Here is a 22,382-nt window from a genome sequence, read left to right as displayed (position 1 = left end):
TTCTGAAGGTGGCAGGGGTCAAACACATGGAATGAAAGGCTATTTACAATTCATACAGAAACCAGATGGCAGTTATAAGGGCCAAGGGGCATGAAAGGGAAGCAGTGGTTGGGAAGGAAGTGAGACGGGGTTGTAGCCTATCCCTTGATGTTATTGAACCTGTATATTGAGCAAGCAGTAAAGGAAACAAGAAAAATTTGGATTAGGAATTAAAATCCATGGAGGAGAAATAAAAACTTTATGGGTTGCCAATGACATTGTAATTCTGTCAGACACAGCAAAGAACCTGCAAGAACAGTTGAACCGAGTGAACAGTGTCTTGAAAGGAGCATGTAAGAGGAACAGCGATGAATTAAATCAGTGATGCCAAGGGAATTAGATTAGGAAATGGGACACTTAAAGTAGTAGATGAGTTGTCCTATTTGGGGAGCAAAATAACTGATGATGGTCGAAGTAGAGAGGATACAAAATGTAGACTGGCAATAACAAGGAAAGCCTTTCTGGAGATGACAAATTCGTTAACGTCGAGCATAGATTTAGGTTTCAGGAAGTCATTTCTGAAAGTGTTTGTACAGAGTGTAGCCACATATTGAAGTGAAACATGGAGGATAAATAGTTTAGACAGGAGGAGAATAGGGGCTTTCGAAATGTGCTGTTATAGAAGAATGCTGAAGATTATATGGGTAGATCATGTAACTAATGAGGAGATACTTAACTGAAACGGGGAGAAGAGAAATTTGTGGACCAACTTGACTAGAAGAAGGGATCGGTTGGTAGGACATGTTCTGAGGCATCAAGGGACCGCAATTTAGTATAGGACAACAGCTTGGAGGGTGAAAGTCTTAGAGGGAGACAAAGAGATCAATACACTACACAGATTCAGGAGGATGCAGGTTGCAGTACGTACTTTGAGATGAAGAAGGTTGCAAAGGATAGGGCAGCATGGAGAGCTGCACCAAACCAGTCTCTGGACTGAAAACCAGAACAACAACATGACCTTTTTGCCTGCCTTTTTAAATAAGTGTATTTTTGCAATTTCTTTTATCTCTTTTGGTAATTAATTGTACAGTGTTATTCCTTGGTAGAAATGCTGCTTTTAGTTTGGTTAGGTTGTGTTAGAAGGTAGAATCCAGATATTGCCAGCTATGGAGCAGTCTTTGAACTGAAGCACAACATGCTGGGGGCCACTTTCAGCAAGCGGGTGGTCCAGCTCTCTCTTGGCCACAGTGGTCACTCATGCAGATAGAGCGTGTCAGTTGTCATGGCTATGTAGAAAACAGCACAGTGGTTGCAAGCTGGTAGTTGCCAATCACATGGTTCCTTTCACAGGTAGCCCTGCCTTTGTGTTTGAGATGTCCGACAGGGCTGGAGGGATCAAGCATATCCTGCATGTAGTGGTTAACAGAAACATCGGAGTCCACCCGTCTGTTTTGACCAATGACGTCACCCATATGGCGGAAACGACCATTCACATCAACTCCCATATCGCGGCTATGACGTCATTACATAAACATGACAACCAACACCAAAATAGATCTAAAAATCATCAAAAACACATTTCTCAAAAAATATTATGAAACTAATGGGACAAGTGGGGGAAACTGGGGGTTTTTTAGCGGGGACAAACTAAAAATGAACACAAGCCACTTAACCAAACGATAAAATTAAACGATCACAACCTTCCCAAAATCAATTAAAAACATTATCAACTGGAATCGAACACTTCCCTTGACCCAGATATTTCATCAGTTCAATTGGTGACAAAATACAACTGTGGGAAAGGTGGAGAGATTATTTCTCATTTTGGGGCACAAGAGGTAGTGTAAATCCTCGCAGAGAATGTGATTCAGTTGCTCGTCCTGGGTGGTACTGATTTGCAAGGGGAGTGTTCCTTTATGGCCCAACAGTGGTTATGTGGGAGATGGTAGGTAACTGACAAGACAAGGCATGGGAGATCCCTTTCTGTAAAATGTTTGAAAGGAAATTTTAGGCTGTGCATGCCTCAGTCAGACCCTTAGCATATTCCTTCAAACCACATTGTTTCCCAGTATTCTTAGCTGGTGGAGTCTCCTTAAATTTCCTTTCACCATAACTCACTGTACCAGAAAAAAAATACACCTTGCACACCTACTAATTCTTTCATCACCACCACCACTACCAGCACCGCTAGTGGCAGCAACTGCAGTAGTACAACTACTGCCAATATTAACTTTTAGATCATAGTATTATTTACTCACACTGCTACTTCAGACACTCAAATCATTTTGATACTATTTGTCATATTAAAACTTATCTTCAGGAAAATATGATATAAAAAGGGTACTGTATATGTGAAACTGTGGTCCAATTTAATAGAGGGCCTGATGGACCTAATCAGATCAGGTTTACTAAACAAACCAATAGGATCAGAAAGATGTCATAAATGAATCTTTATCTGGTGAAGGGTTTGCGATTCTGGGTGGCTAGAAATATATCTTCTAGGTGGCCTATAAATAAATTGGCATAATATGATGCCATACAAATGCCCTTTTATGTACTGCAGATTTGTTTGTAGGCCATGCCTTCCAAGGAGAAGTAATTATAGGTGAGGATGTAGTTGGTCATGGTGACAAAAAAGGGGCTGTAGGTTTGGTGGCAGTCAGACATTGGGCAAAGTAGTGTTCATTAACAGAAGGCCATGAGTGTTGGGGATGTAATCAGAGCAGGGTGCCGAGTGGTAAAGGAACAGGAACTGTGGAGATTCAGTGTAGGAAATGATTGGTGTCTTTTGTGGTAGGGTAAGTTGTAACAGGCTGAATATGTTGCCCCATTAGAGCAGAGATTCCATCTTTGGAAGCACATTAAAAAAAATGCACACCCACAACCAGATTTTCTAAATTGTGCAAATGGGAGCTCTTCCTGCCACATATCATTCATCCCCATAATCCCCCTAGCCTTAACCTTCGCTCAACTCTCCCCCCCCCCCCCTCCAGACTCCCAACACTGCACCTAGCAGCCCTATCCTGTCCCCCTCCCCCCTCCCATGTCCTTGCACAATCCCACAGGCAGCACAGCATCAGCCCCACCCCTACCCTGCTATCCCTCACCTCCCCACCCCATGCCACCTCTTTACCCCACCACTCACTTCAACAGATTTCTACTCACATTAGATGCAGTCATGCCCTAGTGCCATGCCTGTCTGTTTTGTACTTCATAAGAAAGACTGTCAAAAAGCTTAAATATTTAGCAGTCAATTCATTCTACCCACCTGCAACCTAAGGTCTCCTCAATTCTATCCTGACATTTCCCTTGTTTGATTTTACTTTCTTTGTTCTTTGGAAAACATAACTGAGGCAACTGAGTTTTGCCTGTCATCATAGGACCATTTCAGATACAATCTCACATGAAAAGCTGGAACAGCAATTGCTCAGTTACACAGCTTTGAGCTAATGAAAGACAGATACATTAACAATAAAGATGTAACATGAGACAAAGGTGCAATGCAATCCTCACTTCTGTGGTTGTTTCAAAAAAATGATAAGAGAAGATTGTCCTGCCAAAGGCAGGTGTGTTAAATGATAAACTACTTGCCTTTACCAACTTAAGTTTTGAGACCAATGCAAGACCTACAATACCACTAGAAAGATGAACTTCCTGAAAATGAGCAAAACAATATAGACACCAAGTTCACATAAAGAATGGTATGTGAGACATTCATCTTTACTTTGTTACAAGAGTGTTTTGATTTAGCTAAAAAACAACTTAATTACAGCACTTTGATGTAGAAAGAAACAAAGGATATATTTTCAAAACAAGCTCAATGCTGAGGGAATTTTCCATAAAACATTGATAGCCACACAGAGGAAACTTCAAAATCCTTCTAATTTCAGAGAAACTGAATAAAGAATTGAGATCTAACGTTCACTTTAGCACGTTTTAATTTGCCAGAAGGTAACAGTGACATTCTGCTACAATTACTTATTTTATGAGCATCAAATCCGTAGGTGTATTTTTTGTGTTACAGGTGTGTCATATTGTAGCCCATGCAGTTTGATTCTGTGATTATATTAACATTTAAGTAATTTATATGATACCTAATATTTAGAGTGGTAATGGGAAGATCTACTGGTTAAACAGCATTGCAAACATTCTGTAGTTACAACTGTAACATTCCTTTAGTCTTTTAGTATCAGCATTACCACCATTTCCTTCTTAAGCTTGTAAATTCTACTACCAGCTACACTTTCATTTAATAGTATTTAAGGTACTCAAATGCTTTCAACAACAGCTCTTGGTCCACCTACCATTTCCCTACATTTAATAGATTCTGAATACATACCGACAAAACAAAAACCGATCAAGAATATTAAGACTGCTCACAAGAACTTTGAGGGTATAAAACCAATTACATGAGCAATAGCAAAAATAATACACCAAGAGAACAAGACTGTAGGGGTCATAACTCCACCAGACACCATGATGAGTAGACTGCCAAATATTGTATTTGCAATAAATCCACATATATCTCCCTCTTGTCTGAGAAAGCAACTGTGGTCAACTTAAAAATTGACCACAAATATAGCATCTGATCAGTTCATCCAACAGACCATACAACTGATCTTCAGTATTAGCCATATCACCTGCACTCTAGCAAGTAAAGTCCTACCCACATATTACTTCATCATATCCATTATTAAGACCACTTTCTATCTAGACTTCAACAACACACCAAACAATCTTGAATTAGAAAATTAATTTGTAACAACTGATTGCTAACACCACAATAATTTAAGAACACATGAATTTTCTAGTAGACAACAGATCTGTAATCATTAACTGCTGACATGCCAACATCACACTCAAACAATATGCTACAGAAATTTTGAAATAAATTAAATACTAGAGAGCAGCATCATATACTACAGGACACCAATCCATTTCAAATATGTTGAACAACTTTGTCAGCTCATGTATCAAAACCAACAGCCAATATCAAATGCTTCATTTGACAAACAACAGGACATGTAATCTGCTTGTTTACACACCACATAGGACATAAAAATTAATGAAACAATGGTAACAAATACATGAAGCTATTTACCAAGGAGCCTGATTCAGCATATACTTCATTCTTCTCTTTTTTCAGCCAATTAGATCCCTTGCAGTCCATGATTGCCCTCGTAAGCCACTGAAGAACAAGAAATAAGAAGCGGTCACATACTTTGCATTATTATTATTATTCATTACAGTGCACAGGCGGTATTTTCTGGCTGCAGCAAATGAGTCAGTGTATAAGAAAAATGGTAATACCGAAGCGTCCGATCCAGCCCGTATACTTTGACCCATTACGTCACAAATATGGCGGAAACGACCATAAACCAGGATTCCAACATGACGCATATAAAGTCTGTACGTATACATTATGAGGACGAAAATACATCGAAAAACAAACACACGCACTTTCCATAAAAATCCTAATGACACTAACGAGACAAGTGCGGAAAATGGGGTGTTTTTGGGTGGTGGTTGTTGTTGTTTTTGCTGCTGTTGTGGTCTTCAGTCGTGAGACTGGTTTGATGCAGCTCTCCATGCTACCCTATCCTGTGCAAGCTTCTTCATCTCCCAGTACCTACTGCAATCTACATCCTTCTGAATCTGCTTAGTGTATTCAACTCTTGGTCTCCCTCTACGATTTTTACCCTCCACGCTGCCCTCCAATGCTAAATTGGTGATCCCTTCATGCCTCAGAACATGTCCTACTAACTGGTCCCTTCTTTTTGTCAAGTTGTGCCACATACTCCTCTTCTCCCAAATTCTGTTCAATACTTTATCATTGTTTATGTGGTCTACCCATCTAATCTTCAGTGTGTGTGTTGTTTTCGGGTAGGGGCAAACTAAATATAAACAAATTTAGACACCCACCCCCATACAAAACCACACAAAATGACGAAAAACCCCGACATCACAAAACTCCCCAAATACCACTAAAAATATCATCTGGAATCGGACACTTCCCTTGACCTATATAACTCAACAGCAGCTCCCGATCCCATAAATTAGGATCAAACATTTCCCTTGGCCTAGATAGCTCAAAAACATCTCCCAATACCAATACACAGCCACACATTGGGATCGAACACTTCCCTTGACCTGCGCACTGCTAATTTTACCCATCATATCCATTCCTGAACAAAAACAACAACCGATTAATTTTACTAATATTACCACACGATGTACAGCGACCAACACTAAATTAACCTTCATACAAAATCGTTAACTCACTTAAACGAATTCCACTACAAATACAGACGACACTCTAACAATTCTTGATAATGAACGAAAGCAAATTGAGCCCATTACACCACACAAACGAAAACCCTGAACATACCACCAGAGGGCACAACACGACGACGTCTACAAACACGCCACATTCACAAACGAAACTCCGCGCCGTCATGACGTCACACACGACATCACCCTTACATCACGGGTCAAAGACGAGGCTTGGGATCGGACGCTTCTGTCGACTGCAGCGAATGGCTGATGAAAAGAACTGATTTTACAACTTGCTGGTTATGAAGACTCTGAAGTCTCACTGTCATTAATGGAAAACAAAACTCAATTTCACAGAAAAAAAACACTCACAAAGATACAAGACTATCAGTTGCTGCTGTTACTTAGTAGCATTTGCTTGTGGTATACAATTCCATTCTGAGCACGGTAACTGACATATCTTGCTTTCTTCACATAAATTTCTAACTGTCAAGCGAAGCAACTAAGACAATGTGAATTTACCAAATATGTCTATTTACTATAGACAACAATTATTTTAAGAATGAAGAACAAAAGATTAAAATGAGTCTGGAGCTTACACTCTTGAGGTATATCAGGATCTATTCTGCAAATTCATTAATATATAGAATAATGTAATATGTTCAGAATTATATTCTCAGCAATGTATGCAAAGGCAGAAGAGAATTGTTTCTTAATCATACTGGTGCTCTTTCAATCCTTAATCTATAGACCCATATTTGCTCATGGTATTTAGAAAAGCACAACACGAAGATCCACCCCTACAGACAGTTTTTTTTTTTTTTTGTCAGTTTAATATGTATTTTTAACAACTGTTTCCTCATACAGTCATCTGTTATCAACCCAGTTCAAAGCAACACTTGACTCTTTACCCAGGCACTACAAAAACAGACACTGCAGCCTGCAGGTTGCACAGAAAAGTAAATGATTTTTTATTGTCAAGGTTTAACACCTAATAAATTCCTCTAACAAGATTTAGTGAAATTACTTTCTGATGTAAGAGTATCCATGACAATCTTCTGTGGAGTTGTGGTGTGCCGGATTTTGGCAGTAGCAATTACACATACCCATTAGGCCCTACACAATTACATTTCCCATATCCTTCCAGAAAGGCGATGCACTACTCTTTCACAAAGCTAGTTTTCAACATGCACATTACTACAATAAGAAGTTAACACTATTTGCTAAACTATGGAGCAAATAGGCACATTGAAACCCCACGAAAAACGCAACACAATCAATTCCCTGTACAGCATTCTCTTTCATTCCATCATAATCAATCCCTGAAATTCTGTCTTAACGTGGGCAAATGAATCTGATGTATCGACAATACAACTGTTCGTGCTACAACCTGGACGAGCTACGCACCGGATTACAATGAACGATTACCGTTCCTAGTCATCCCTTCACTAATATTCTTACCGAACATCGCATGCACAACGCAAGTCAATATAACAATATTAATGTAGCGGGTGTGCGAACTTCATTAAGTGCCTTTTTTCTGTCAATCACGAAGTATTTCACACTGACCTTCACTTTTCTCTAACTACCATACCGTTTACAGAAACGTTTCCGGTAATTTCAGACAACATGTCAAAATTTCGGCCAGTTCTTTTGATAACTCACGCGAGACATTTAGCAATTTTATCGGACAGGACGTAAACAGCAAACACATGACGTACATACACATCGATCTGGTATTTCTCGTAACTGACGGACAGAATAGGTACATAATATGGACTTATGTATGTTTAAATACTAATCACCTCCTGTTAGAAATGCGGAAACACAGGGTCACTGAAAATAACAAGTGCTTGGTTCTGATAACATAACCTGAAATAATTACTTATGACATTCAAAGGCATTCCAAATTATAACCAGAGACGTCAAAGATAATGCAAGAATTAAAAGTGGAAAAAATTTATGGTTCAAATGCGCCCAATAAATGAAAGTAAACCAACACAATGGTTGTACGAACAGTTACCACAGCATCATTACAGGTATTGGCAAACTATTTCATTCGTGGTAGTTAGCTGTGAAAATAATTAAAATTATGTATTGACTTAGTTCCAGACTCAATATGTGTCGTTCCGTAATTTAATGTCTCTACCACCTAATCATTTCATTATTACATTGAAAATGCAACGAAATTCCGTACAAACTTATGATACGAGCTTCTAAATTCTACAGTAGTGGTGGGCAGGAAATCGCCTATCTGTTAGAAATCACAGTGATTGAGAAGTCACTGATATCACAATAACAACTTTACAAAATGTAACTGCGATTTCAGTCACGTTTAGCAGTCGCAAGTAGCATTTCACATTCAACGCCGTGAGCGATCTGTTGACCGAATTCCGTACTGCTTTCTACAGGCCCGTCCACACGCAACGATCTGTCTGTGCAAATGTCTGCGCACATGTAATGTTGCGTGTGGACAGAAGATTTGCACCAACCTGAGGTGTGTGCAAACCTGGAAGTTGGAGTTGGAGGTTTGAGCGAAACCTCTCAAATCTGTGGGTTCAAACCACATTGCGCAGACAAGTTGGAGCGTGTGGACAGGAGATCGCCGCAAATCTGGCGCGAAACAGCTGTTTGCTCAGTCTAGTGTTTGTATTTGTGCGCACAGGGCATTAAAATGGCTGATACTCTTTAGTGTTCTCGAGAGTTTGTAAGTGAATTCATTGAAATATATAGAAACCACCCATATTTGTGGAAGATTAAAAGTAAAGAATATAGTGACCGAGACAAAAAGACAGCAGCATACAACGTTCTAATTGAAAAATTGCGGGCAGTTGACGCCTCGGCAAACAGAAAAACAGTAATATATATTTTAAAAAAATTCGTTGCGAACTGTTTACCGAAAAGAGTTATCCAAAGTTCAGAAATCTAGAAGATCTCTTGTAGGAGTAGATCAATTATACCAGACAACGTTATGGTATTTTGATCTGCTTGGCCAGCCGTTCGTGAAGAGAAAGTGTCCTTCTCATATAAGTATTTTTTCTCATAATATGAGGGGTTACAAGCTTTAAGAGATAATTGTAAGCTCGACATCCATCCGCAAATAATTTCGCCAGTCGTTAGGTTTGCCCAGCAACTCTCGCAGTAAATTTACGTGAGAAAACTGCTTTCGCGTTAGCAGCCACTGTCTACACCATTTTGACCGCTTTATCTGTTTCCTGCGGTTGGTCTGAATGTTTTTTCCAACAAAAGTTGCGAACACAGACCACAACAGAATTTTTCCCATTTCTATATTTCAAAATAACTGAATTAAATTTTTGACATTTACGGGGAGCGTAGTCGCTTGCCACTGATATTTCTTTTCTACACCGACAGATAGCGGGCGAGTAGTAGATTGGGGTTTGTGTCGTGTGAACACACCACATTTGCAGCGATCTTTTGCATGTACAGACATCTGCGCCGATGTCTGTGCAGACAGATCGTTGCGTGTGGACCAGGCTTACGATTTCAGTGACAAGTCGCGGCTAGAAGTCGCAAGTAGCAACTAAAAAACGCAGTTAACAGTGCCATCTGTTGGCCAAAGTTCGTACTACGCTCATCTCTGCGACACGCTATCGAGTCCAACTGCGATTTCTGTGACAAGTCGCAACTAAGAGTCGCAAGTAGCAACTAAAAAGCGCAGTTAGCACTGCCATCTGTTGAGCAAAGTTCATACTACGCTATTCGCTACCGAGTCAAACTGCGATTTCTGTGACAAATCGCAACTAAAAAGCGCAGTTACATTCTTTTCCTAGTGCCATCTGTTGACCAACATACGTACTTCATTATGAGAGCCTTGTGCCTCACGAGGTCGATGTGCTGTGTGTGCATATGAAGGGCTTATTTCAATAGTGGTACAAGTCCATTTTTGTTCATTTTGAGATACAGAGTCGTAAAGTTAAATGAGCGCTGAAAAATCTGCAGTTGAGATACCAGAAATATTCAAGCATATGGCTTCTTGCTAGAGATGAACATTTATTTATGTTTGTTTGGATCATTAATTTCACAAGCATTATAGACAGAAAAGTGGAGGTGATGGACTTGTACCACTATTGACACAAGCCCTTCATATTATATGACGACATGCACATTCAGCATCAGTTATGGTTGGTCAAACACAGCTGTGACTCTGAATGAATTATATTAATAAGAAGCAACATTGCCTTTTTTCCTGAAAATATCACATAACGTAACAAATGTGTTTGATTCTGCTTCCAATATGACAGCTTTGGTTAATACTCCACATGCCTACAGGACTTTGCAATGTTAACACAGCAGAACTCAGACACCTGTATAAGTGTAGAGAAATGAAAACAGTCATATGAATGCCTCACTTTTGTTCCGACACAGTTCAAGACTCGGGAGAAAAGTTTTACACCTGATGTTCTACATGGCAACTTCACACACAAGACCTTTTTGCCGACACTACTACCACCTACATAAGTAAGCTTTTCCTGTGTTACTTTCAAGTAATGCACTTAAGCTATTCCTGATTTAACTGGAACATTTGTACTTCCCACTTTCATATCAACAGTCTCAAAATGCATATTGTAGACTTCGTAATATGTTACAGGTCAGTGTCACACCAAGACTGTGGAGAAAGGGGGGGGGGGGAGGGGCGGCATGTCACTCTCCAGTAGTGATGGGCTAATTTGCGATTTTCCGATATCAGTGATTTCTGTGAATGCTACTTTTCAGTATCTGTTATTCTTTGTGATTTGTCGCAGATAAGAGTCGCAGTTAAGGAACCTAGGTCGTGTATCCCTCCGCCACTGCGATTTCTGCTACTTCCGCGATTTCTGTGACTTCTGCTACTTCCGCGATTTCTGTGACTTCTGCTACTTCTGCGACTTCTGCGATTTCTGCTACTTCTGCGATTTCTGTGACTCCTGCGATTTCTGCGACTTACCACCATATGAAAAAGTTACATCTGTCCACACAGAAAATTGCATCTCAACAGACCTGTCATTGGTAAGTATGTTTTACGTTTGATCTTCCGTGGCTTTAATTTTGTATTAAAGAAACAACTGTGAAAATATTAATAGTTTAATTAATATGTAAGTAGCCATACAGTACCGTAATAGTTCGTATTTATAAAATGAATTCTAACATATTGTTATGTTCGCAGGTACGTGAACTACAGTTCAGTCACTCAGTAAAGTGATAACTCAAAATATCATTGTCAACAGATCTGGAGAAATTGCCACTGCATCTTTAGACCGTTTTCGTCAGACGAGAGGTTAGTTTCTATGTGTTTCGGTGGACTTAATTACTTCAGTGAGATCGTTCTTTCGAATGTGAAATATACCCCATTGAGTGGCTTTCATTAGAGCAAATTTTAGCAATCTACTCTGTCAATTATATTGCTTGTAATTAGTGACAGCAAAAATTGTTTAATAATCCTTGTGATTTTGCAGACACAGTTCTGATTTTGGTTGCTGGTTGCTGTACGTATCTATCTACATCAAGGCTGTTGAGAGAGACTCGTGAAGATTCAAGACAGCTCTTAGAAGAGTTTGCAGTTAAAAAGTGAATAAATAAGTGTATGAATGATTAAACTGTGTTTTATTGAAGTTGTTGTGCGATTTTAAAGGAATAATAAATGTCAAATACAGTGAGTGAGTAATCAAAATCTCATTTTCCACATGTTTAAGCAGTCCTATACCCGTAATTTTCCGCCACTTATTTACTGGTAAACACTAGTTGGAGAATCACATGTCGCCCCCCCCCCCCCCTTCTCCACAATCTTGGTGTGACACTGACCTGTAACATATCCCAAAGTCTCGAATATGCATTTTGAGGCTGTTGATATGAAAGTGGGAAGTACAGATCTTCCAGTTAAATCAGGAATAGCTTAAGTGCATTACTTGAAAGTAACACAGGAAAAGCTTACTTATGTAGGTGGTAGTAGTGTCGGCAAAAAGTTCTTGTGTGTGAAGTTGCCATGTAGAACACCAGGTGTAAAACTTTTCTCCCGAGTCTTGAACTGTGTCGGAACAAAAGTGAGGCATTCATATGACTGTTTTCATTTCTCTACACTTAGACAGGTGTCTGAGTTCTGCTGTAATAACATTGCAAAGTCCTGTAGGCATGTGGAGTATTAATCAAAACTGTCATATTGGAAGCAGAATCAAACACATTTGTTACGTTACTTGATATTTTCAGGAGAAAAAGGCAATGTTGCTTCTTATTAATATAATACATTCAGAGTCACGGCAGTATTTGACCAACCATAACTGATGCTGAATGTGCATGTCATCATATAATATGAAGGGCTTATTTCAATAGTGGTACAAGTCTATTACCTCCACTTCTCTGTCTATAGTGCTTCTGAAATTAATGATCCAAACAAACATAAATAAAGGTTCATCTCTAGCAAGAAGCCATATGCTTGAATATTTCTGGTATCTCAACTGCAGATTTTTCAGCGCTCATTTAACTTTACGATTCTGTATCTCAAAATGAACAAAAATTGACTTGTACCACTATTGAAATAAGCCCTTCATATGCACACACAGCACATCGATCTCGTGAGGCACAAGGCTCTCATAACGAAGTACGTACGTCGGTCAACAGATGACACTAGGAAAAGTATGTTAACTGCGCTTTTTAGTTGCTACTTGCGACTCTTAGTTGCGATTTGTCACAGAAATCGCAGTTTGACTCGGTAGCGAATAGTGTAGTATGAACTTTGCTCAACAGATGGCAGTGCTAACTGTGCTTTTTAGTTGCTACTTGCGACTCTTAGTTGCGACTTGTCACGGAAATCGCAGTTGGACTCAATAGTGTATCGCAGAGATGGGCGTAGTACGAACTTTGACCCACAGATGGCACTGTTAACCGCGCTTTCTAGTTGCTACTTGCGACTCTTAGTTGCGACTTGTCACGGAAATTGCAGTTAGACTCGATACCGTATCTCAGAGATGGACGTAGTACGAACTTTGGCCAACAGATGGCACTGTTAACTGCGCTTTCTAGTTGCTACTTGCGACTCTTAGTTGCGACTTGTCACGGAAATCGCAGTTAGACTCGATACCGTATCGCAGAGATGGACGTAGTACGAACTTTGGCCAACAGATGGCACTGTTAACTGCGCTTTTTAGTTGCTACTTGCGACTCTTAGTTGCGACTTGTCACGGAAATCGCAGTTGGACTCCATAGCGTACCGCAGAGATGGACGTAGTACGAACTTTGGCCAACAGATGCCACTGTCAACCGCGCTTTTTAGTTGCTACTTGCGACTCTTAGTTGCGACTTGTCACTGAAATCGTTGAAAGCAGTGCTAAATTCGACCAATAGATGGCTTACGTCTTTGAATGTGAAATACTACTTGCAACTGCTAACTGTGACTGAAATCGCACTTAGATTCTGTAAAGTTGCTACTGTGATATCTGTGACTTCTCAGTCACTGTGATTTCTAACAGATACGCGATTTCCTGCCCACCACTACTCTCCAGCAAGTGTTTACCAATAAATAAGTGGCGGAAAATTACGAGTATAGGACGGCTTAACATGTGGAAAATGAGATTTTCATTATTCACTCACTGAATTTAATATTTATTATTCCTTTAAAATCGCACAACAACTTCAATAAAACACAGTTTAATCACTCATCTGCACACTTATTTCACAATTATGTCACTTTTAAACTGCAAATCCTCTAAGAGTTGTCTTGAATCTTCACCAGTCTCTCTCAACAGCCTTGATGTGGATAGATACGTACAGCAACCAATAATCAGTCAGAACTGTGTCTGCAAAATCACAAGGCTTATTAAACAATTTTTGCTGTCACTAATTACAAGCAATATGATTGACAGTGTAGATTGCTAATATTTGCTGTAATGAAAGCCACTCAATGGGGTATATTTCACATTTGCAAGAACGATCTCACTGAAGTAATTAAGTCCATCGAAACACTTAGAAACTAACCTCTCGTCTGACGAAAACTGCATAACGACGCAGTGGCAATTTCTCCAGATCTGTTGACAATGATATTTTGAGTTATCACTTTACTGAGTGACTCAAATGTAGTTCGGGTACCTGTGAACATAACAATATGTTAGAATTCATTTTCTAAACACGAACTGTTACGGTACTGTATGGCTACTTACATATTAATTACACTATTAATATTTTCACTGTTGCTTCTTTAATACAAAATTAAAGCCACGTAAGAACAAACGTAAAACATACTTACCAATGACAGGTTTGTTGAGATGCAACTTTCTGAGTGGACAGATGTAACTTTTTCATACGGTGGTAAGTCATAAGTCGCAGAAATCACGGAAGTATCAGAAATCGCAGAAATAGCAGTGGCGGAGGGATACACGACCTAGGTTCCTTAACTGTGACAAATCACAGTTAAGAATAACAGATACTGAAAAGTAGCATTCAAGAAATCACTGATATCGGAAAATCGAGTTTAGCCCATCACTATTCTACAGCCAACTGCCAATGTGGTGGTCTAAGTCAATAAATGCGGAAAAAAGAACCTTCAACAGAGATCATTCTAACCTTCTTGGAATCAGAGCTGCACTTCTGCTAGAAAGAAAAATTTAAGTTGTTGGTTGGTTGATTTGCAGGAGGGGTCAAAGCAGCGAGGTCATCAGTCCGGTTGGATTAGGGAAGGGTGGGAAAGGAAATCGGCTGTGCCCTTTAAAGGATCCGTCCGGGCATTTGCCTGAAGCGATTTAGGGAAGTCACTGAAAACCTAATAAGGGGGGCGGGACGCGGGTTTGAACCGTAGTCCTCTGGAATGCGAGTTCTTTTTGCTATAACTGCGCCACCACGCTCGGTCATGTAAGTCGTTAGGGAAACTATATGTTTCTTTATTAATTTTTTTAATAGTTGCAAATATCGTTTTCAAATCTATAAATAATTGTACAGTATTTATAGATACTATGGTCACACAAATTAAAAAGGAGCATTATTTACCCAATCAGCAATATAACAAAGCTTCAACTAAAATAATATTGCGAAAAATGATAGCATACTGCAGTGACACCGCAGATGCATGTGTAAACACACAGTTTTCAGTTACATGACACAAGTTATGCAACATTTATCTTGTGACAAAATGTTCAACTCCATTTTATTTTGTGACTCCACTTACCATTCCCACCACTGAATAGCATCGTTTGGCTGTGTCCTTTTGAATGTATTTCAAAGCACTATCGCTGTAATTTGGTTTCCATTTAGTAAATTTGTCTTGTGTGTGATGTGTGTTCTGGAGTACCAACAACGTTTAAAAACCTGTCGTTAGCAACATTATTACACAGTCTTGAACTGTATGGAACGATCTTTTCCTGGACGTACAAAAACCATCACTAAAAATGCAGAAGTTTAGACATCAAGGTTGCTTAAAATTATGGATGGTTGAGCCTGAAATTAATGGCATTGAGATCTCTGGGGAAAATTTAAGTGTATATGGATAGACTAATGAGAAATGAAGGTGGCATAATCCTTGCAATAGACAAAAAACTCAAATCCATCATGATAGCAATTGAAGCTGCATGTGAGAATGTTTCGCTTGAACAAAAGTTTCCAAATCATACTGTAATCATTGGTGGAACTTAAGTAATCCATTAATCGGGAGAAAATTACAGTTTTGTTAGTGACGGGGGAGGTAAGACACCCTGTGAAACATTACTATATGCCTTCTCTGAAAACTAACTAGAACAGGTAGTTAGTAACCTTGCTCATGATGAAAAGATATTGGATGTAATGGCAACAAATAGACCTGACCTCCTTGAGGATGTCCACATCAGTGACCATGATACGGCTGTGGCAACAATGATTAACAGAGTACAAAGCATAACTGAAACAATCATAAATATATATATGTTTAGTAAATTAGATAAAAATCAGAAGTGTCGTAACTCAATGAGGAACTGAAAGTTTAAGCACAAGGCAGCAGCATGTAGACGAACTCTGGTTCAAGTTTAAAAGTGTAGCTGAACACGCACTGGATAGATGTGTACCCAGCAGAACCGTTCATAATAGAAGGACCCCTCACTTAAAGAAACTACTAAAGAAACAGAGACTACCGCATTACAGATGTAAAACAAAGCATAGCACTGTAGATAGAGAACTGCTGAACAAAACGCGTTTGTCTGTCTAGAGATCAATGTGTGAGGCTTCCAATGAATGCCATAGCAGAGCATTGTCAGATGGTCTGTCAGCTGCCCATGTCGACAATCGATGCTGTGACGGTGAATTGGAGATGTGGAGGAATAAACCAAGCTAACCGAGGCCAGGCACACCTCATGTACTGGTGGGCAGGAATTGTCGAGAATTGTTGTCAAATGATATTTGACAAAACCCAAAGCAATTCTGGTTGTACGTAAAGGCTGTTAGCGGCACAATAGTTAGTGTCCAGTCCCTAGCGAATGAAACAGGAACTGACATTGAGGATGGCAAAGCAAAAGCTGAAATGCTTAACTTTGTTTTCAGTTTTTCCATTACAAAGAAAAATTCAGGAGAACTGCCGCAATTTAATCCTCATAACACTGAAAAGGAGAGTATAAGATGAACATCAACAAAAGATAAACGAGGATAATGGAATGTAGGCGAATTAAGTCGGGAATTAGATTAGGAAATGAGACACTTAAAGTAGTAAAGGAGTTTTGTTACTTGGGGAGCAAAATAACTGATGATGGTCGAAGTAGAGAGGATATAAAATGTAGAATGGCAATGGCAAGGAAAGCGTTTCTGAAGAGGAGAAATTTGTTAACATCGAGTATTGATTTAAGTGTCAGGAAGTCGTTTCTGAAAGTATTTGTATGGAGTGTAGCCATGTATGGAAGTGAAACATGGACGATAAATAGTTTGGACAAGAAGAGAATAGAAGCTTTCGAAATGTGGTGCTACAGAAGAATAATGAAGATTAGACGGGTAGAGCACATAACTAATGAGGAGGTATTGAATAGAATTGGGGAGAAGAGGAGTTTGTGGCACAACTTGACTAGAAGAACGGATCGGTTGGTAGGACATGTTCTCAGGCATCAAGGGATCACCAATTTAGTACTGGAGGGCAGTGTGGAGGGTAAAAATCGTAGAGGGAGACCAAGAGATGAATACACTAAGCAGATTCAGAAGGATGTAGGCTTCAGTAGGTACTGGGAGATGAAAAAGCTTCCACAGAATGGAGTAGCATGGAGAGCTGCATCATACCAGTCTCAGGACTGAAGACCACAGCAACAACAACAACAACACTGAAAAGATGAGGGAAATAAGTATCAGTGTCAGTGGTGTTGAGAAACAGCTGAAATCGTTGAAATTGAACAAAGCTTCAGAGCCCAATGGAATCCCTTTCAGATTTTATACCGAATTTACAGCTGATTTAGCCCCTCTTCTAACTGTAATCTGTCACAGATGTCTCAAAAAAATTGTGCCTAGTAGTTGGAAGAAAGCACAGGTCACGCCCTTCTATAAGAGGGTAGCAGAGTAAAATATCCTTGATATCGATTTGTTGTAGTATCTTACAACATATTCTGAGCTCAAACATGATGAGGTATCTCGAACAGAATTACCTCCTCCATGCCAACCAGTATGAATTCCGGAAATACTGTAGCAATCATGTGAAACCCAGCTCATTCTTTTCTCACATGGCATACGAAAATACACTAAAATACTAGGATCAAAGCAGTCTGGTAGATGCATTATTTATTGATTTTCGAGAAACATTTGAGTCATTACCACACCTGTGCTTGTTGTCAAAAGTGCGGTCATATGGGGTGTTAACTGAATTTTGCGACTGGATTGAGGAATTTTTCGTAGGGAGGATGCAGCACGCTATTTTGGATGGAGAGTCATTGTTAGATGCAGTAATAACCTCAGGTGTGCCCCAGGGAAGTGCGCTAGGATCCTTGCTGTTTATGTTGCATATTAATGAGCTTGCAACCAATATTAATAGTAACTTCAGACTTTTTGTAAATGATGCAGTCATCCATAATGAAGCTGTGTAAACATTCAGTCAGATCATGATAAGACTTCAAACGGATGCAAGGACTGGCAACTTGCTTTAAATGTTTAGAAATGTAAAACTCTGCACTTCAAAACGAAAAAAACGTAGAATCCTAATACAAATGAGCCACAGTTAGAATCAGCCAGCTAATACAAATACCTAGGTGTAACACTTCGTTGGGATATGCGGTGGAATGATCACTCAGGTTCAGTTGTGGGTAAAGCATAGGGGTAGACTCCAGTTTATTGGTAAAATACTGGGGAAGTGCAATCAGCCTACAATGGAAGTTGCTAACAAATTAGTCATGTGATTGGTTCTAACATATTGCTCAAGTGTGTGGGATCCATACCAGGAGATATTGAAAGTATACAGTGAAGGGCAGCATGAATGGTCACAGGTTTGTTTGTCCTTTCACAGAGATGCTGAAGAAGCTGAACTGCAGACTTTGAAGATAGACAAACTATCCTGAGAAAGGCCACTAACAAAATTTCCAGAAGCGACTTTGAATGATGATTCTACGAATATATTACAACCCTTATGTATCGCTCACATAGGTATAATGAGTGTAAGATTAATACAATTACAGCACATGCAGAGGCATTCAATACTGGAATTTAAAACTTTGTATTTGGAGACATGGTATAAATATTGGAGAGGTGACAGGTAAATGCCAGATGTCAAATATCGAAGTGTCATTTGTAGTTTCACTCGAGCTAATACTGTATCTTTAATATGAGTATTGGAATTTTTAAAAGTGTCCAATATGCAGCTCTACAACTACTCAACATTTTTTCTTGTTATTCGAAAGCGATTCACGCATAGAAGATTTATTATGAATGCTACATTTGTAAACAGCATCCAGCATCTCGTATAAGAACACTAAAACTGTACTTTTGAGGACGCTGTAGATACACTGTAGCACTGACATGCCGTATCTACCACCTGTAGTTTCAGGCAAACTGGGATTGCATCCAAAATTTGTGTTCCTGATCTTTGAATGGAGCCCGATACATGATTCAAAAAATATTCTAAATTTGTTTTGCAATTCGGAAATGATTTATAAAACTATTTTCATGTTTGAATGGTAATTCTTTTAAAGGTGTATTTGTAATTTCCATTTGATTCCAGTCTGTAATCCATTTTGATATCCTTTGCATTCTCTTTTGTGTGTAATTAATTCTTGACTCAATTAGAATGCCACACTCTGTACTAATACATAATATCTGCTTGAATCATGCAGAAAACTGTATAACTATGTTGAAACTGCAACACCCAGATTACTGTGGCGTCACACAGGTGACACCACTTTTAGCCATGTCATAAAAGATAAAGTATTTTTAACTACACTCCTGGAAATGGAAAAAAGAACACATTGACACCGGTGTGTCAGACCCACCATACTTGCTCCGGACACTGCGAGAGGGCTGTACAAGCAATGATCACACGCACGGCACAGCGGACACACCAGGAACCGCGGTGCTGGCCGTCGAATGGCGCTAGCTGCGCAGCATTTGTGCACCGCCACCGTCAGTGTCAGCCAGTTTGCCGTGGCATACGGAGCTCCATCGCAGTCTTTAACACTGGTAGCATGCCGCGACAGCGTGGACGTGAACCGTATGTGCAGTTGACGGACTTTGAGCGAGGGCGTATAGTGGGCATGCGGGAGGCCGGGTGGACGTACCGCCGAATTGCTCAACACGTGGGGCGTGAGGTCTCCACAGTACATCGATGTTGTCGCCAGTGGTCGGCGGAAGGTGCACGTGCCCGTCGACCTGGGACCGGACCGCAGCGACGCACGGATGCACGCCAAGACCGTAGGATCCTACGCAGTGCCGTAGGGGACCGCACCGCCACTTCCCAGCAAATTAGGGACACTGTTGCTCCTGGGGTATCGGCGAGGACCATTCGCAACCGTCTCCATGAAGCTGGGCTACGGTCCCGCACACCGTTAGGCCGTCTTCCGCTCACGCCCCAACATCGTGCAGCCCGCCTCCAGTGGTGTCGCGACAGGCGTGAATGGAGGGACGAATGGAGACGTGTCGTCTTCAGCGATGAGAGTCGCTTTTGCCTTGGTGCCAATGATGGTCGTATGCGTGTTTGGCGCCGTGCAGGTGAGCGCCACAATCAGGACTGCATACGACCGAGGCACACAGGGCCAACACCCGGCATCATGGTGTGGGGAGCGATCTCCTACACTGGCCGTACACCACTGGTGATCGTCGAGGGGACACTGAATAGTGCACGGTACATCCAAACTGTCATCGAACCCATCGTTCTACCATTCCTAGACCGGCAAGGGAACTTGCTGTTCCAACAGGACAATGCACGTCCGCATGTATCCCGTGCCACCCAACGTGCTCTAGAAGGTGTAAGTCAACTACCCTGGCCAGCAAGATCTCCGGATCTGTCCCCCATTGAGCATGTTTGGGACTGGATGAAGCGTCGTCTCACGCGGTCTGCACGTCCAGCATGAACGCTGGTCCAACTGAGGCGCCAGGTGGAAATGGCATGGCAAGCCGTTCCACAGGACTACATCCAGCATCTCTACGATCGTCTCCATGGGAGAATACCAGCCTGCATTGATGCGAAAGGTGGATATACACTGTACTAGTGCCGACATTGTGCATGCTCTGTTGCCTGTGTCTATGTGCCTGTGGTTCTGTCAGTGTGATCATGTGATGTATCTGACCCCAGGAATGTGTCAATAAAGTTTCCCCTTCCTGGGACAATGAATTCACGGTGTTCTTATTTCAATTTCCAGGAGTGTATATGGCTCCACTTTCCTTCACTCACACTGATTAGTGTTGAAAGCAAATTGAGCAATTGCCATCATGGTTTTAATGCTAATATGCAGTATTGGTAGCTCTGATAGTTATACCTGTGTATTCGGATAATATGCAGTTTCAGTGCTCCACCATATCAAAGATCTCTACAAAAAGTGTCGGTTTTAGTACTGTTTGTTGTGCTACAGTCGCAGGACGTTGCGTGTCTGAGAGTTCAACTGGCACCCATAAAGATTGATTTCTAAAAATTATGTAGCAACTGTATAGTTGTAAATAAGTTTTATTAGAGCCTACTTAAAAGAAATAGTCGTTAATTTCATGTGCATTTATAAAAAGATCCTACATATTCTTTGAAATGCTGAGAGATGGTTGTGAAAGTTTGATCACAATAATAATGTTACCATACTTAAGCCAATAAAGAGAAAAAACGATGTGGAGCATGATTTCATTATTGGTGAGTACCAAACAACTTTGAAAACATCATGTGTGTTTTTAATCCAAACAGCATGTGTCCTGACTATGACTATATGGTGTGTATTTTAACAGTAATATAATATTAACTTTCTATATTTAGGGTTGCTAGTAATAAAATGTTTTGCCACTGCAGTTTTGAGCGTATCATTGTTAATTTACATTATATTGATGATCCCATTATATGATCCACAGTTAAGATTTCTGTCTGAGTAAGCAAGTATTATTGGATAGTTAGTGGAAGGTGATTTGTAGTTTCACATCAGCTTACTCAATTCTACAAATGGTGAAACTGAATATAATACTGGCAGTTTATTTGGATTCTAGGACAGACAGATTCAATGTTCTCAATCCTTCCCTCTCCAATGCCCAGTGGCACTTGATATTCCAAATATTGTTTTTCGTACCTCTTACATGCCCCATTCTGGAACTAGCCCTCAATGCTGCATATTATTGCCATTCATGGAAGTGTGTGTTAACTCAGTGACGAACTATGGCCATAATGTTGAGAGAAAAGTTGTAATTACTACATTCAAGTAAGTAAGTGCGAAACGGCTAGTTCTTCATATACAATCCGTTCTCAGGCAGAAAATGGAGATTTTTTACAGATATCTCTAAGTGAAAACTAGAACAGCAATGATTTCCATGACAATGGTCTTTATAATGACATTTACTCATTTGTAAACTGTTTGATTAAAATGATAATGGGGTCAGTCCACCCTGAAGAGTTTCAAAATATATCACACAGTGAAAAGTTTTGTATTGTAATGCCTATGTAAATATGCTTACATGAAGGTGCACTTCTTGTTTTAATGTATACCCTAATTGTTGGTCAGTGACGAAGAGGCTTATGCAATTCTCTGTGGCGCATTCGC

At 40.1% G+C, this 22,382-nt stretch overlaps 1 long non-coding RNA gene across 3 annotated transcripts in view; it reads right to left on the bottom strand.

Annotated features, from left to right (window-relative positions):
* The window catches only part of LOC126232187 (uncharacterized), a 227,265-nt gene that overhangs the window by 9,850 nt on the left and 195,033 nt on the right, over positions 1-22,382 (bottom strand). The window contains exons 1-2 of one of the 3 annotated variants that reach the window (XR_007544691.1): positions 8,058-8,154; positions 5,081-5,167 (exon numbers count right to left, since the gene is read on the bottom strand). This is a non-coding gene — a long non-coding RNA (uncharacterized LOC126232187). Of the gene's footprint in view, positions 1-5,080; positions 5,168-7,977; positions 8,030-8,057; positions 8,155-22,382 lie in introns of those variants that run through there. The other 2 variants (XR_007544689.1, XR_007544690.1) reach the window with 2 other exon arrangements.

Source organism: Schistocerca nitens, unplaced genomic scaffold (genome assembly GCF_023898315.1).
Source record: "Schistocerca nitens isolate TAMUIC-IGC-003100 unplaced genomic scaffold, iqSchNite1.1 HiC_scaffold_466, whole genome shotgun sequence".
Lineage (NCBI taxonomy): Eukaryota > Metazoa > Arthropoda > Insecta > Orthoptera > Acrididae > Schistocerca > Schistocerca nitens.
The sequence above is the reverse complement of the archived record's forward strand: the minus strand, read 5'-3'. Positions and strand labels throughout refer to the sequence as shown.